The 15,418-nt window shown below is 40.5% G+C and overlaps 1 pseudogene; it reads right to left on the reverse strand.

Annotated features, from left to right (window-relative positions):
• Positions 1–5,564: 5,564 nt before the first annotated feature.
• LOC102486621 (60S ribosomal protein L18-like) lies at positions 5,565–12,604 on the reverse strand (annotated as a pseudogene).
• Between the last annotated feature and the right edge of the window lie 2,814 nt (positions 12,605–15,418).

Consider the following 15,418-nt stretch of genomic DNA (forward strand, 5'->3'; position numbering starts at 1 on the left):
CCTCAGATGATTAAAAAAAAAATTCCTCATGAACTTGGAGAGAGATAGAGATACAGATACAGATAGCAATGACAGAGAGAGAAATTAGAGAGAGAGGGAGGAGGGAAAAAGAGAATGGTGGGTCTACATTTTAAAGAGGCCTTAAGTCATAACTATTTCTCTAGAGACCTAATAAACTGGTCATTCAATAATGCTTGGAATATTTTGAGAAGAATTAACAGACAATTTCGTTTTATAGTCAGCATTCTCAACTATTTCACTCTACCAGTGACATTTTAATGACCACACAATCACAGTACTGCAATCAATTCTGGAAGTGTAGGGGTTATTTCCCTTTTGGGTTGGGTCATGATTTGAGTGATATTTCATTGGGTAAGCTCCACTACAATCTGGGTGACACTTCTTGTAATAATAACCTTGCTTTGTTTCCCATCCTGTCTTATTTATCTTTCCCAACCAACTGCCATTCACCCTATGACCCTGTGATGGCAGCGACGCTGCCCTGACCTGTGTTGTTGGTAAACCCAGAGGAGCCAGTGAGCTGCCACACCACACCAGTCCTGATTAGTACCTCCAAAAGCTGTGAGAAGAGAGGCAGGTCTTGGTGATCTTTCCATCATTAAAGTTTAGAGAAAACTAACCTAAACTGGAAGGGAAAAGAGTAAGGGAAGCACCTGAGAAGTTCCAAGGAGCTTGTCAACCACATTGAAGTCCCGTTTTAGCATTGCAAAGCTTCCAGCATGACTCCAAACACTTACTCTGGGGATGAGGAATTGGTTTAAAGATCAAATACATATTCAGTGTGATGCACCCAAAAGGTGCGAGAAGGTGAGAGATCATGAGACTATAAATGAGCCATGGCTGGCAAATAAGATGCATTGCACATTTTAAAATAAAACATTTGGGTCACCTAGATATCATCTTCCTGGATCCTCCATTCATTGTTGTCTGGGAATATGCTTTGAAATCATATCATAATTATACCTTTTTATTCAGCAACAAAAATTATACAACATTATTTATTTAACTTTATTGAGCATTAAGATTACCTGGAGAATTTATCTCAAGCCCCAACTTGAAATTCGTACGTGGATGATCTGGGATATGATCTGAGGTTCTGCATTTTAAACAAATGAAGACCAAGATTATCCTGAATTCTTCTTTTTGAAGTTCCAATGAATAAAAGTCAAAACCTGGGCCAGCAGATGGCATGGTGGCCGAGAACTTGGACCCAGCATCCAGAAAGTGCTTTCTCACTTTCTTTCTTTCTTTTTCCCTGGTGAGTGCATGTGCCCTATAGCAAACTTTAAAATATAATAATAATTTTTTTTAAGTTGAACTCAAGATTTGTGGTAAAGCCCAAACTTCACCATGATTTAAAATCACCACTAGTAGGGCATAAATATGTAAATGGAGGATCTTAAAGGTCAGAATGAGACAGATTAATCCAGACCATACGCCTCATGGCTGTTGGAGCTCTGATTACATTTTTCAACTGGCCTTTATATATTCTGAATGGTTTCAATGTAAAAATTATCCCCAGGACTAAAAGGCAAACTTATTCATTGGACACGTAATTTGCCTAGAACTGTTCTAGTTATTACAGAAAGTAAGAAGTAGAGGAAAACATGATCCCTGACCCCAAGGAAATAAGAGATTACATCATCCCAGTGAGATCAGAAAATAATGAAATTCTAAATTGCTCCCCAGCATTAAGAAGCAAGAGGTCCATGTAGACTGCAGTGCCTAGAGAAGCCTTCATGGGGGGAGGTGGGAGTTAAGCCTGAACTTGACTTGGAAAAATTTGGATTGGACTGGGAAGAAGAAAGAAGAGGAGTAATTACATGATATCTGGAATGAACATGAGCATCAGAAGTCTAAGCTGAATGCATCAGAATGCATCAGTACCCTGGACTTCTACATGAGCCTTGAGTCTCACTTGGTTTTAGAATTTACTGCTAAGCAAAGCAATCCAGACTATGAAAAAGAGGCACTGTATGTCTCCACTTAATATATACCGAATTTTCGCACTCTATGGCAGAAACTGAAAGACTGGAAGATATAGAAGCATGGAGAATAATTGTGGATGCTAGAGACAGTGTGGGAGGAGGATGGAAAAGGGAGGAGGATGAGAGGAAGGGAATCAAGGAGAAAAAGAAGTAAAACATTTAAAGGACACAAAAATGGAAAATTATCTGTTGATAATATGTATAAAAATATCTTTTACCGGGCTAATATACATTGCATTTATGCTGGGAAAATGCATTTTGTGCTCTGTAATGATATACAGTGATAGAATGTGTGAAAAAAAATTTTTTAAGTGGACATATATGGAAGACTTAATGCTAAGCGAAGCAAGCCAGTCTATGAAAGACATTTTGCATGTCCCTGCTCAATATATATGAAATGTTTCCTCTCTATAGCAGAAACTGAAAGACTAGAAGGTATAATAGCAGGGAGGGCGACTGAAGATACTAGAGATAGTAAGGGGAGAGAGGTATATAGGGTGTGGGTAACAGGAGAAGGGAGGGAGGGGACAGGGAAAGAAGCAATGAGTTTAATTGACACAGAAATGAAGTTATTTGCTGATGACAATTTATATGGTAATGTCTTTGTCTTGACTGATATGCATTGTATTTGTGCTGGGACAAACCATGTTGTACACTGTAAAGATGTATAGTGTTTAAATGTAAATAATATATATAATTTTTTTTAAAGAAATGAAGAAGTCATGGGAGGTGGGAAATGTACCAGAACTGTAGACTTCAGTAATTTTGGAAGGAAAAGCAAGTAGATGGTAGGAATGAGGACTGAGCTGGGATAGCCCCGAGCTCCATGCCTGGGTCTGCTGCTGCCCCATGGATCTCATACTCACCTTCTGTGCCCTGGTCAGCCTTCTCCCTCACCATGAGGGGGTCGATACTGCTCATCTCAAAAAGCTCTCCTTGAGTTTGGAATAAATGACAGAGGTGCCTGCAAATAGCTGAGCATTAACCCATGAAAAGGAAGTTTGCGAATTTACAAAAAGAAAAGTTAGAGTAACCACTAACCAGAGGGAATTGCTTCCATGGGGCACTGCAGTTGCAGACCCTGATGTAGTCTCAGGACTGGAATTAGAGGAGAAATCAGTGACCCACTCCCTGGGGTGGGCTACCTGAGAGGAAGGTGTACCTCTGAGTACCAAGGCACAAGTCATAGGCACAAGCAGGAAAGTATAAAAGCACAATGTTGTCAGCATCTTAACAAGAGGCCTCAAGACAACCTTAGAGCTAAACTGAGAGGAGACAGGACGTGTTTGATTGCCAGTGGTTAAAATGGAGAGTAGTTTGCTGCCAGCCTCCATCTCTCACATTGGGAACTTATTTCCCTGACGCGCAGGATTTTTATGTCATTCCCATCAATGGCCATCAGACTTAATCTCTACCCATACTCCAATCCTATAGGGCAAAACAGGTCCAAAGGGATTTAAGTAGCTAAAAAACAAACCAGATCATACAAATGTCTTTGTGAGAGAAAAGCTTTGTTCTCCCATGTAAACCTCAAAGAGTGTATTTTAGACAAGAAGCTCTCCTGCAAAAAGCATGTTTTTCTCCTTTATCTTAATCCCAAACATGTTTAATGCTATTTTCCAGAACTAAATCTGGAAAAGAAAGTCACAGGCAGTAACTCAATGACTTTTGCCATGATTTTTGAAGTTTACTTCCTTTAAGTCTTATAATTGGACATTTTCCCCAGATGAGTGGTGGTCATTTATGGCCAGAGTGGGACCCACTACACGTAGACATAAACCTCCATTCATGCTTATAAATCTTCCCTTATAGAGGCCATCAGTGATGGCCTGCCATGTTCTTGTTAGGAGCAGACCCCACCTGTCTGTAGAATCTCCCAGCTTCCATCAGCAAATCTGCCCACAGGTCGTCAGCTGAATAGTTAATGAGGGCCAAAGCAGCTGGGGCTCAGGGCCTTTGCACAACATTTGCAAAGTGGCCTGCTCATTCAGGACAAGCGGGGAGACCCCCATGCTGAAGACTGGTGTGTGCCTAATCATTGAGCATTTGTGGACACGTGTTTTGTGTCGTACCTGATGCTAGGTGCTAATGACACCATGGTGGACAAAATATATCAAAAACTTTGTGTTTTAACCTGAAGATAATGCAAAATCATTGAAGGATTTCAGGCTAGGGAGTGAATTTCTTACATCTGTATTTTAGGATGTCACTTGGAGGCAGTGTGGGCAGTGGAAGGCAGAGGGCTGTCCCCTGCCTCCACGTATAGGGAGAATATAGGCAACCCTGGGAACTTTTTTCAGAAGAGATGCATTGCTCACACAAGCAAGGCCTATACTCCTAAGAGTGCAGTTTCCAGCCACTGCTACATCTTGTTGTCCCCAGGGTCCTCTCACAATATGCACTGCACCTAAGTCCACTGAAATTTCAGAAGACAACCTGATTACCAAAGATCAATTACTCAAAATAGTTCTATGATAAAATAAGTTTCTTCCCAAATTCATACATTAAAATTCTAACTTTCAGTGGAACTATATTCAGAGATAGGGCCTATAAGGAGGTAATAAGGGTTAAGTGAGGTCATAAAGGTGGGGCCTTAATCTACTAGGGCTGGTGTCGTATTTATAAGAGGAGGAGGAGACATCCAAGACTCCTCTCCCTCCACTGTGCACAGAGGAAAAGTCTGGCAAGCACATAGCAAGAAGGCAGCCATCTGCAAGCCAAGGAAAGTGGCCATACCAGACACCAATCCTGTTGGCACATTGATCTGAACGTCTGACCTTCAAAACTGTGAGAAAATAAGTTTCTGTCATCTAAGCCACTCAGTCTGTGGTACCTCATTATGGCATCCCTAGCAAACTAATATGGTTCTCAGCTGAGAACATTACAAAAGTCTCTATTTCCATTTTCTGGGATTATAAATACTTTTTCCAAGTTTTCTTATGAAAGGGAACAGAAGGGCCGAAGAGCTATTTATTTTTCAGGAGCAATAGGGCACTCTCTAAAGTACTGAGGAAGGAAGGAAGGCAGGATTTCCAGCTATTACAATCCTGCTGTGGTGGTTTCGGTTAGTAAAATCTCTTTAATGAGATTACCCGTGACCCTCGAAGCTAAGTCTTCTGACAAGAGAGCTGCAGGTATTTGTCACATTCAGCCAGAGCCAAGAAAATTCAGCCATCTACATAGAATTAGACAAATGTGTCTAAAGCAAAAGCGTTCTTTTTCTTTCCTTTCATTCTATTTTATTATTATTATTATTACTATTATTATTATTTCATTTTGTTTTAATTCAAGGTCCAAGCAGTAGAATATTTGCCACCCTCATTTAGTTCCTGAAAACCTAGCATTAAATTGAACCAGCAGTTAGCAGTCAGGAACTGGTTATGTGGTATCCTAACTTCTTTTTTTTTTCTTTTTCTATGTCTTCTTCCCTTTTCTTTTCTCTTCTTTCCTTTCCTTTTCTTCTTTTCTTTCCTCTTTCCTTTCCTTTTTATCTTTTCTTTTCTTCTTCTTTTTGTCAGAATCCAAGAGCTTTTAATAAGAGGGCAGGATCTGGGGTTAGTTTTTGTAGCCTCAGCTGGCATGTCAGCCTCTGGCACGCTCCCACTTCTGACTCCTGGAGTAGACATAGGGTTTGGTGTGGCTGTGCGAGGTTCCCCGGGCCTCACCAAAATGCCAGTACATGTCACAGCCTTTGCAAGAACTTTGATGCCTTTGCATCAGGACAGTGCCCCAGCCCTTGAGGGGTCCAGGGCCAGCTGGTCAAAGGTGAGGATCTTGCCCCTAGCCTTGAAGATGTGACTGTGAGCCACACACTGGTCACACACAACCACATCTTCAGTTTGGGCATCTCCTGAACGTGCACATTATCTATAATGGTCCCTACAACCACAGCCGTTCTGTTTCTCTGGCCAGAAAGCTTCATCTTGCAGACCATCCTGGAATGGGACAGAGGTGACAAGTTGGTGCAACTCATGAACAACCTCTTCAGCACAACCTGGTTGAATGTGGAGTTGGTCCGTCTGGCCAGAAATCAGTACCGCTTGACCAACAGCCTCAGGTAGATGTCCTGGCTCTTGGGCTCCTTGCATCAAACCTTTTGGTCCTTGTGGCAGATGGACTCCCATGGTGGCACCTTCTATTCAGCCAGGTCCAGAAAAAAAGAGGAGTATCCTAACTACTAGCTGTAGAAGTCCTAGTTATGAAAAAAAAAAAAAATGGCAGTTACAGGGCCAGGGAAGTAATAGAAGTTAGTTTCAGCAAGTAAGCAGATTATTGTATCAGTCAGAATGTCTAGATAATGCAGCAGCAACAAAAATCTCAGTAAGTGAATCCAACCACAATTCATTTCTCACTCATACTACGTCCCTTGTGGAGTCTGTCAGCTCTCTAGAGCAGCTTCCCTTGAAGGAAAACGTGGGGTTCCATTTTGTAGCTGCACCATCTAGTAATAGAACATGAGGCCTTGATAGTCACTATGGTAGAGGAAGAAAAGCTGAATTATAAAGGACTATTTCACAGATTCAACCAGGAAGTGACATGTCATGTCTCATTGGCCAGAACTAGTTATAAGCCCCACCAAAGTTCTTGGGGGATAGGAAGTATTATATCCCATGTGCCCAGAAAGGTGCATATAAAAATGAATTTAATTTAAAATAAATAAATTAAAATAAAATAAATAAAGTTGAAATAAAATTTTTTTTTTTAAAAAGAGGCCAGAAGGTTGATGGTGGTTAAAGGTGCTGGACTCCCACATGGCCAGTTGCAGTTCAGGTCCCAGACCTGGTGGCTTGCTTTCTCACTTTCCATCTCTCTCTCTCCCTGTCTCTCTCTCTCTCTCTCCCTCTCTGATCAAATTAAAATAATACATAAAAAATAAATTAAAATAAAATAAAATATTTTTTAAAGAGAAGAAAATGGATTTAATGAACACATAAATTTTTCTCTCCCACAGTTGCCAAACAGTGAAAATTACCAGATGGAAAAGGAACATTCCTGATTATCAGACCCCAAATTGAGTCTTCAGTAGAATTTATATACGTAATTGTTGAGTTTGAATTTAGAATGCCACTCACTCTGCTCCCCTCTGAGTATCTAGCAAAAAAAATTGTATTGTCAGGGCCCACTGGTGGTGTGGGGGTTAAAGGCACTGGACTCTGACATGGCTGACAGCAGTTCGAGTCCCAGACCTGATGGTTGCTTTCTTACTTTCCTTCTCTCTCTCTTGCTCTTGCTCTCTCACAATCTTACTATTTCACTCTGTCTCTCTCTGGTCAAATTAAAATAAATAAATAAATAAAGTTAAATTTAAAAAATACTTCTTTTTTTAAAATTGCCTACAAAGACCACAAGTCAAATAAAAATGGAATATCCAAATATTAATGACTAGGGAAAGCATACTAGTCTAGCATGAAACTCAGTAAGAACTAAATAGAGGTAGATGTTGGGCAAAAGACTGAAATGGTTTCCCTTCCCACTCCTTCCTGAACATAAACCTTGGAAGAGAAAAAGTGACTTGATCTAGCCAGAAGAATGTACAGAGCTAACCTGGCTCCCCCACCTAGATAAAGGCCCAGCAAGAAGAATTGGAAAGATGGCCAGGCTCTATAAAATGGGGATGTGGTAAGTACACACGGAGAGATATGGAGTAGATCATCCTGAACCTGAGCACAAGGAGGGGAAAGTAAGTGTGGGGTCTTAAGGCACAGTGACCCTGTGCATAGGTAAGTCTTTGTGAATTTCCAACTAGACTGGCAGATAGGAAGGGTCAAAAGAAGGTATGGGGATTGAACTCAGAAGCATACTCTCCATCACTTTTTGAGAGGAGAGGGGATATTAGCCTACACCTCTATGGGAAGAGGTGAGTATATAAGCAGAGAAACAGAGAGAGGAGGAGAGAGAGAAAGAGAGAACAAGAGAGAGAAGAGAAAGAAAGGATTTGAGGAGTTTCTCTTCTAAGGAGAGTGGGTGATATATTCAAAGTCATTTTGATTCCATTGATTCCCTTGACACTGATTGATCCATTCCCTAGTCAAACCTTGGTGGGGTCAAAGTATCTCCCATTCTCCTTTCCAGTAGTGCAGCAGCAGAGGTAGTGAAAGATAATAAAATAAATAAAGTTGAAATAAAATTTTTTTTTTTAAAAAGAGGCCAGAAGGTTGATGGTGGTTAAAGGTGCTGGACTCCCACATGGCCAGTTGCAGTTCAGGTCCCAGACCTGGTGGCTTGCTTTCTCACTTTCCATCTCTCTCTCTCCCTGTCTCTCTCTCTCTCTCTCCCTCTCTGATCAAATTAAAATAATACATAAAAAATAAATTAAAATAAAATAAAATATTTTTTAAAGAGAAGAAAATGGATTTAATGAACACATAAATTTTTCTCTCCCACAGTTGCCAAACAGTGAAAATTACCAGATGGAAAAGGAACATTCCTGATTATCAGACCCCAAATTGAGTCTTCAGTAGAACAGTTTTTATATACGTAATTGTTGAGTTTGAATTTAGAATGCCACTCACTCTGCTCCCCTCTGAGTATCTAGCAAAAAAAATTGTCTACACAGGGCCCACTGGTGGTGTGGGGGTTAAAGGCACTGGACTCTGACATGGCTGACAGCAGTTCGAGTCCCAGACCTGATGGTTGCTTTCTTACTTTCCTTCTCTCTCTCTTGCTCTTGCTCTCTCACAATCTTACTATTTCACTCTGTCTCTCTCTGGTCAAATTAAAATAAATAAATAAATAAAGTTAAATTTAAAAAATACTTCTTTTTTTAAAATTGCCTACAAAGACCACAAGTCAAATAAAAATGGAATATCCAAATATTAATGACTAGGGAAAGCATACTAGTCTAGCATGAAACTCAGTAAGAACTAAATAGAGGTAGATGTTGGGCAAAAGACTGAAATGGTTTCCCTTCCCACTCCTTCCTGAACATAAACCTTGGAAGAGAAAAAGTGACTTGATCTAGCCAGAAGAATGTACAGAGCTAACCTGGCTCCCCCACCTAGATAAAGGCCCAGCAAGAAGAATTGGAAAGATGGCCAGGCTCTATAAAATGGGGATGTGGTAAGTACACACGGAGAGATATGGAGTAGATCATCCTGAACCTGAGCACAAGGAGGGGAAAGTAAGTGTGGGGTCTTAAGGCACAGTGACCCTGTGCATAGGTAAGTCTTTGTGAATTTCCAACTAGACTGGCAGATAGGAAGGGTCAAAAGAAGGTATGGGGATTGAACTCAGAAGCATACTCTCCATCACTTTTTGAGAGGAGAGGGGATATTAGCCTACACCTCTATGGGAAGAGGTGAGTATATAAGCAGAGAAACAGAGAGAGGAGGAGAGAGAGAAAGAGAGAACAAGAGAGAGAAGAGAAAGAAAGGATTTGAGGAGTTTCTCTTCTAAGGAGAGTGGGTGATATATTCAAAGTCATTTTGATTCCATTGATTCCCTTGACACTGATTGATCCATTCCCTAGTCAAACCTTGGTGGGGTCAAAGTATCTCCCATTCTCCTTTCCAGTAGTGCAGCAGCAGAGGTAGTGAAAGATACCGTTTGGAGGCTTCTGGTACTGGCTCCATGAACAACCCAAGAGCTCCACATTTGGGTGTTCAAAGGAAGAAGATGAGGTTGGTTTTTATCATTTTCATCTCTGTGTTTCTAGTACCTAGCATATGGGAGATATGTTAGGTAATCAATACAGTAGGATCTGAATAAATGAAAAATAAAAGAAAAAGAATCATTTTTCTCTCAGCACAGAAGACTGCAACAAAAGACAGGTTGTATCTTCTATAGGCATGCACAAAATTTTCTTCATGGAAGAACTACCTCTATGTAGCCAATAGTTGGCCAGATAGTAAACATTACCTGGAATGGCATCTTCTTGTAACCCTCCAGGCATGTCTTTTATCCCAGGATACGTGTGAGTCTGAAAATGGTGGCTAGAATCCTAACCCTAAATCCCACCCATCACCAGCCCAACACCCACTTCTTCCATGAAGCTTTCTCTGACTAATACAGAGCTCAGTGAACTTTGTGTGCCTACAGATAATCTTCTATCCTGTTCGCTTAGTTATAATTATATGTTACCTATGACTTCATTCATATTAGTAAGTTGTGCTCATGTTTGTTTTTCATGTTTCTGTATTTCTCCCCCCAACTACAGTTAATGCTTCTTGAGATCTTTCATAATGCATAACACATGGAAGGCATTTACTATATATTGGTTGAATTATAATAATAATAATGTAATATTTATTGAGTTTTTATTAAATGCCATTATATTATATTATGTAATCCTCAAAACAAAATGAGTGCTATTATTCCCATTTTACAGAGAAGGAAATTAAATTTGTATAGTCAGTCAAAGTGAAGCCAGGATTTGAACTCACACCTGTCTCACTCCAAAGCTCATACTTCTAGCCACTCTTCAATGAATAGATGGAAGGAAAGACTTTTTCTTCAAGACATTGTTACATGGTTTTCTCCTAGTGCAAGGAAGAAATTATTTCTTTCAGTCCCATAAGTCATAAGGAAATTCCCACAAAGATGTGATTGGGAGTCCATGCTGTGGCATTCTGGTCTGGCTTCTGGGCCCAATTTTTTAGCATAAACTTCATCCAGATTCCAGATTACTCAAAAATCAGCCTGAGCCACAGCAACCCACAGAAGGTTGGCTTCTCATTTCCCCATCTAACAGTCAAGGAAAATTATTCTTAAATCCCACATCTTTTTAATCAACTGAACTATTATTTTGGTAGAAATTGTCAAGTAAAACATTACTAGAACAAATTAAGAAAAAAAGCATATACGATCTTGGGTTAATGAATACATCTCAGTTCAAAAGAGTTGTGGTTTTATCTGCCTTTCACCTCTAATTATAGGTTGTTTCCTGTCCTTTGATTCACTTGACCAACACAACAGCTCCCATAGTTAATTGGTTGGGAAGCTCACATGCCAGAGACTGAAGTAGCTGTTGCCCACATCTCTTCTGCAGGGGTGAGCACACACTCATCAGTGACTGAGCAGTTCCTCCAGTGAGCAGAGAGGCCAGTGGAGAGCATCATTTCATACAATCTGGTAATAAAATCCAGATGGAGAATAACAGTTTCCAGCTGAGGGAGCTGGCATCCCTTCCTAACCACTTGCATGATCACAGCAGGGATGAGACTGACATCACCTTCCGCCACAATGGTGGGCCTCTGTCACAAACAGGAAGGTAAGGAGGCTCTGATGGCTGAATTCAGCACCTGTTCCACTGTGAAGGCCTCTTCCTGGCAAGATGTGGATTTGTTTCCACATGAAAATGAACATTTGGACTTGGGCTCATTTCACTACATACTCACCTGGCCTCCCCAGACTCTGACCCATGTATAATAATTTGCAGGAGTTCACAGAGAGGAGGATGGTGAGGATCTCTGAGTCATCTTGATTCGCAGAGGCCACCTCTGAGCTGTCCTGCAAAGGTATTCTTGGCAAAACTGAATTAACCCAGTGTTCATCATATATATGACTAGAAACATCTATTCAGATAAAAATCACAGTCTAAAAATAAAGCCAGTTCTTTGTATACAAGGTAATGGGCCAAATTGCTTTGGTTTCCCAAGTAATTACCTTATAAAGAGCAAACTCTTCATCAGTATGTTAAAATATAATGGACTTAACCAACATGGGCCTGATGACTCATTTGATCCAATTAGATGAGAGACTTGCACATGAAGCTCACAATTCTACTTTAGAGGAATTGACTTCTTATTTATAGAAATTCAATTGTGATCCTATCCCAAAGCAAAACATAATTAGAGGACGTTCATCATCTACTTGCATGCATAAACTGAGCTCGGTGCCAAGTTATTAATTTTTTTCCCTTTGGATGTATCTTTTGGCAGGGTGTATGCCATTACAGCACCTCTCGTTTTAGAACTTAAAATAGTGCTCAATTTTTCATGACCTATGGGACAGTTGTTATTTAGCATGATAAGAAGCCAGTACTGAAATCTTCATTTTTATAACAAAGAAACCTAAAACACAATCAAGTTGAATGACATGGCCAAAATCATATACAAAGAATTACTCTCTGGAAACACTGGTCTTTCAGTTTCTCAATTTCTTTTAGATCTGGAATGCTCTTTGCATTCTCTCCCTCCCCCTTTTCTCCTGGTCAACTCTATTCATTCTTCAGAGCTCAATTTAAACATCCCTTTCCTTATATGTTGGTGTACAACTGTACCTATTTTGCATATCACTTACCATAATCTGAAATAGTACATTTTTTGAGTGGTCAGTTAACATCTGTCACCCCACTGACTAAGTTCTAGAAGGACTGGAACTGGGTCTGTCTTTTCCCATCACTGCAGTGCAAATGCCTGGCCCAGCACCTGTCTCAGAATGAGTTTTCCAGTATGTGTTGAAAGGATGACTGGATTTACTGTCTTTATAGCACACAATTTTGCATGGCAGACCTATGTAATTAAATACTATTACAATACTAATTTAAAGTTATGTTGTTTTCTAACCCTGACGTAAAAGTGAAAATAATGACTGAAAATGAAAAGCTATGGTCACCTCCCTCATTAGTACCTACCGGTTGCTTGCCACTTCATCATGACTGCCATGAAAGAGTCCTTTGTTAAGAGGACAAGATCACTCTTTCTCCAAACATGAACACATGGTGTTTATACACATAGAGTGACACTGTAGTATTATATCATAATAATTAATTGGGTAAATTTTCAGTGCTTCAGCAATTTCTACAGTCAATCCTTAGTCACGGAGTTGTACCAAGATGTGAGAGAAAACCCCAAGTGACTTCTCAAACAAATGAACATCGCTAAGATCGCACTATGCCTCAGAAACATTGCAGATTCTAATTGCTTCAGTATCTAATACTCTTTAATGACAATACATATCAGTCAAGTAATCTAGTTCTCTGTAGGATATTCATATGAGGAATTTGTAACAGAGATACCAATGTGCAACCACCTATTAAGCTTTTGCATTTTCTACCTTTTTTTTTAAGAGAGATTTTTGCTATAGGGATTGAGGGAGACAGAGAGACAGAAAGAGAGAAATCCCCCCCCAAGAGGGACAGCCACACCACAATCCTTTCTCCTCCATTCTCTTCTCAGGATTTTGGGCACACACACACGTACCTGGTGTTGAGTTTTAAGCTGCCAGGTCTGGGACTTGAACTGCAGTCGACTACGTGGGAGTCCAGTGACATAAACATTACACCATCTACTGGTCCCACATTTCTACCTTTAAAAAAAGGTTTCTTTTGGGACCAGCAGGTGGCATGGTGGTTAAGGTGCTGGACACTCCCACATGGCTGACCATGGTTTGACTCCTGCACCTGGCAGCTTCCTTTCTCTCTCTCTCTCCTCTCTCTCTCTCTCTCTCTCTCTCTCTCTTTCTCCTCTCTCTCTCTCTCTCTCTCTCGTCAAATTAAAATAACTGAATGAATAAATAAAATTAAATAAATAATAATTTTTTTAAAAAAAAGGTTTCTTTTTCTATGAGAGAGAGAAAGAGACAGAAAGACAGGTATCCTCAACAAGACCTTCATAACAAAATCCATACCCAGTCTCACCAAGCAGGGATCATAGGCACATGTAAGTGTCTAATATGCTCAGAAAGAGGCCCCAGGATGCAAACCCAGAACCTTTTGCATGTGGGCCTAGTTGCATCATGGCTGGCCCTGCCTTCTTTGATGCAGACTTTCCTATCCCAAATTCTGCACAAGTTGAGTCCCTGACAATATTGGAAGGCACATGAAATTTTCCTCAGATCATCTCTCATCTTGTTCAGCAGTCATCTCCATCCTCTTTGCTTTCTAGGTTCTCCGTATACCCTGTTCTTCTCCCACCTCTGTGCTCAACCCTCCACCCCATGGCTCAGAATCCCCTGCCCACCCCACTCACCTTCCACTTAATGCCCCCTGCCCTGGCTACTATCTAAGGCTTACTTTCTCCAGCAATGTCCAGGTGTACCTGAAATAGGAGCAATATCACCCCCAAGACATGACTTTGCTAATGGTGGAACATCAAATATCAGTTTTGAGACATAATGTACTCAAAAATTAGAGTAAGCTGTGACCTGATATTTGTACACATAATACAACTTCATCCATCAGTTCCAGAGAAAATTCTCTCTACTGTAGCAAAGGACCCAACAGGCTGAAATTAAACAATTGCTTTACTTCAGCAAGTCCCAAAACTCTTTTTACAGCTGTGGGTACCCTGGGAAAACTAAGAGAAAAAGGAAAAACAAAAACAAAAACAAAAAACCTTGTCTGTGTCCTCAGCAGCTCCCTCTGTTCTTCCTGACACTGGTATTTATTATCTCCAACTATTCAACAGCAAAAGAGGGCTTCTTTTTTTTTTTTTTTAATCACTTTAATGTATCTCTAAGATGAAAGAGTGCAGCACAACAAAACAAATAGCCAGTCATGCACTATGCAGCCAGAATTGGTAGTCATGCTCTCTGGAAAAAATCATTGCTGCTATTTTGCCCGGGCATGGTTCTTTATCTGCTGTGTTGAAGGTGAAGTCCATCTCAGACAAAAGAGAGCAGAGTTCGTGCAAGGTCAGATGAATGTTTCCTTTCTGAGGCTGCCAGTGGTAGCTGGACAGATAGTCCAAACTTTCTTGTGAAGGGCATCAAAGAGCCCATCATTCTGCCTTCTCTTCTCCTCTTCAGCCCAGACCTGCATTTAGCCCATGAGCTGCCTCCAGGCTGAGGACTCTCCCATCAGTCCTCCTCACTAATGACCAATATGACCTCCATAACTCCAAAACTGACCACATCCAGCAAAGAGACATCAGAGGGTCTGAGGGATCTCGGACACACATGCACATGTGTCATTCAAGCTGCTGGGTCTGGGGCTCAAAGAGCCCCATCAGCCATGTGTAATCCAGTGCCCTTAACCAGCAGGTCACAGGTTGACCTCAACAGTTTGCTTTTAATAATCATCAAAACATCTCTGTGTCAAGATGACCACATCAAAACAACCATATCAATGTTGAAAGAAGATGGGAAAACCATTTAAACAATATTGGCCAGTGTTGAAAAAGATATTGGTCGACTTTCTGCTGCTGAAAATCTTTGTTCAATATTGTGAACATTTATTGTTATCTGCCCACCCAGAATCAAAACCCTTCAAAATAGCCTAGAAACCAAGCTTTAAATAGTGCATCCCTTGTTAACATTTCCCAAAAATAGAGATGACCTCTACACCAAATCACAGCAAGTACTTAATGGTTCTGCTGGGTAGTCAGAGACTTGGCACAAAGAAAGATGTTTGAGGAAAACAGATAAGCATTCGAGACACAGGCCCAGAGATAAGACTGTCTGATGTGAGCACATGCACAAGAATCCATGTAGGAGGCTTCAATAACCAGGTGGCTCTATGTATGGTACAA

The sequence above is a fragment of the Tupaia chinensis genome, unplaced genomic scaffold (assembly GCF_000334495.1).
Source record: "Tupaia chinensis unplaced genomic scaffold, TupChi_1.0 Scaffold147123_1, whole genome shotgun sequence".
Classification (NCBI taxonomy): Eukaryota; Metazoa; Chordata; class Mammalia; order Scandentia; family Tupaiidae; genus Tupaia; species Tupaia belangeri.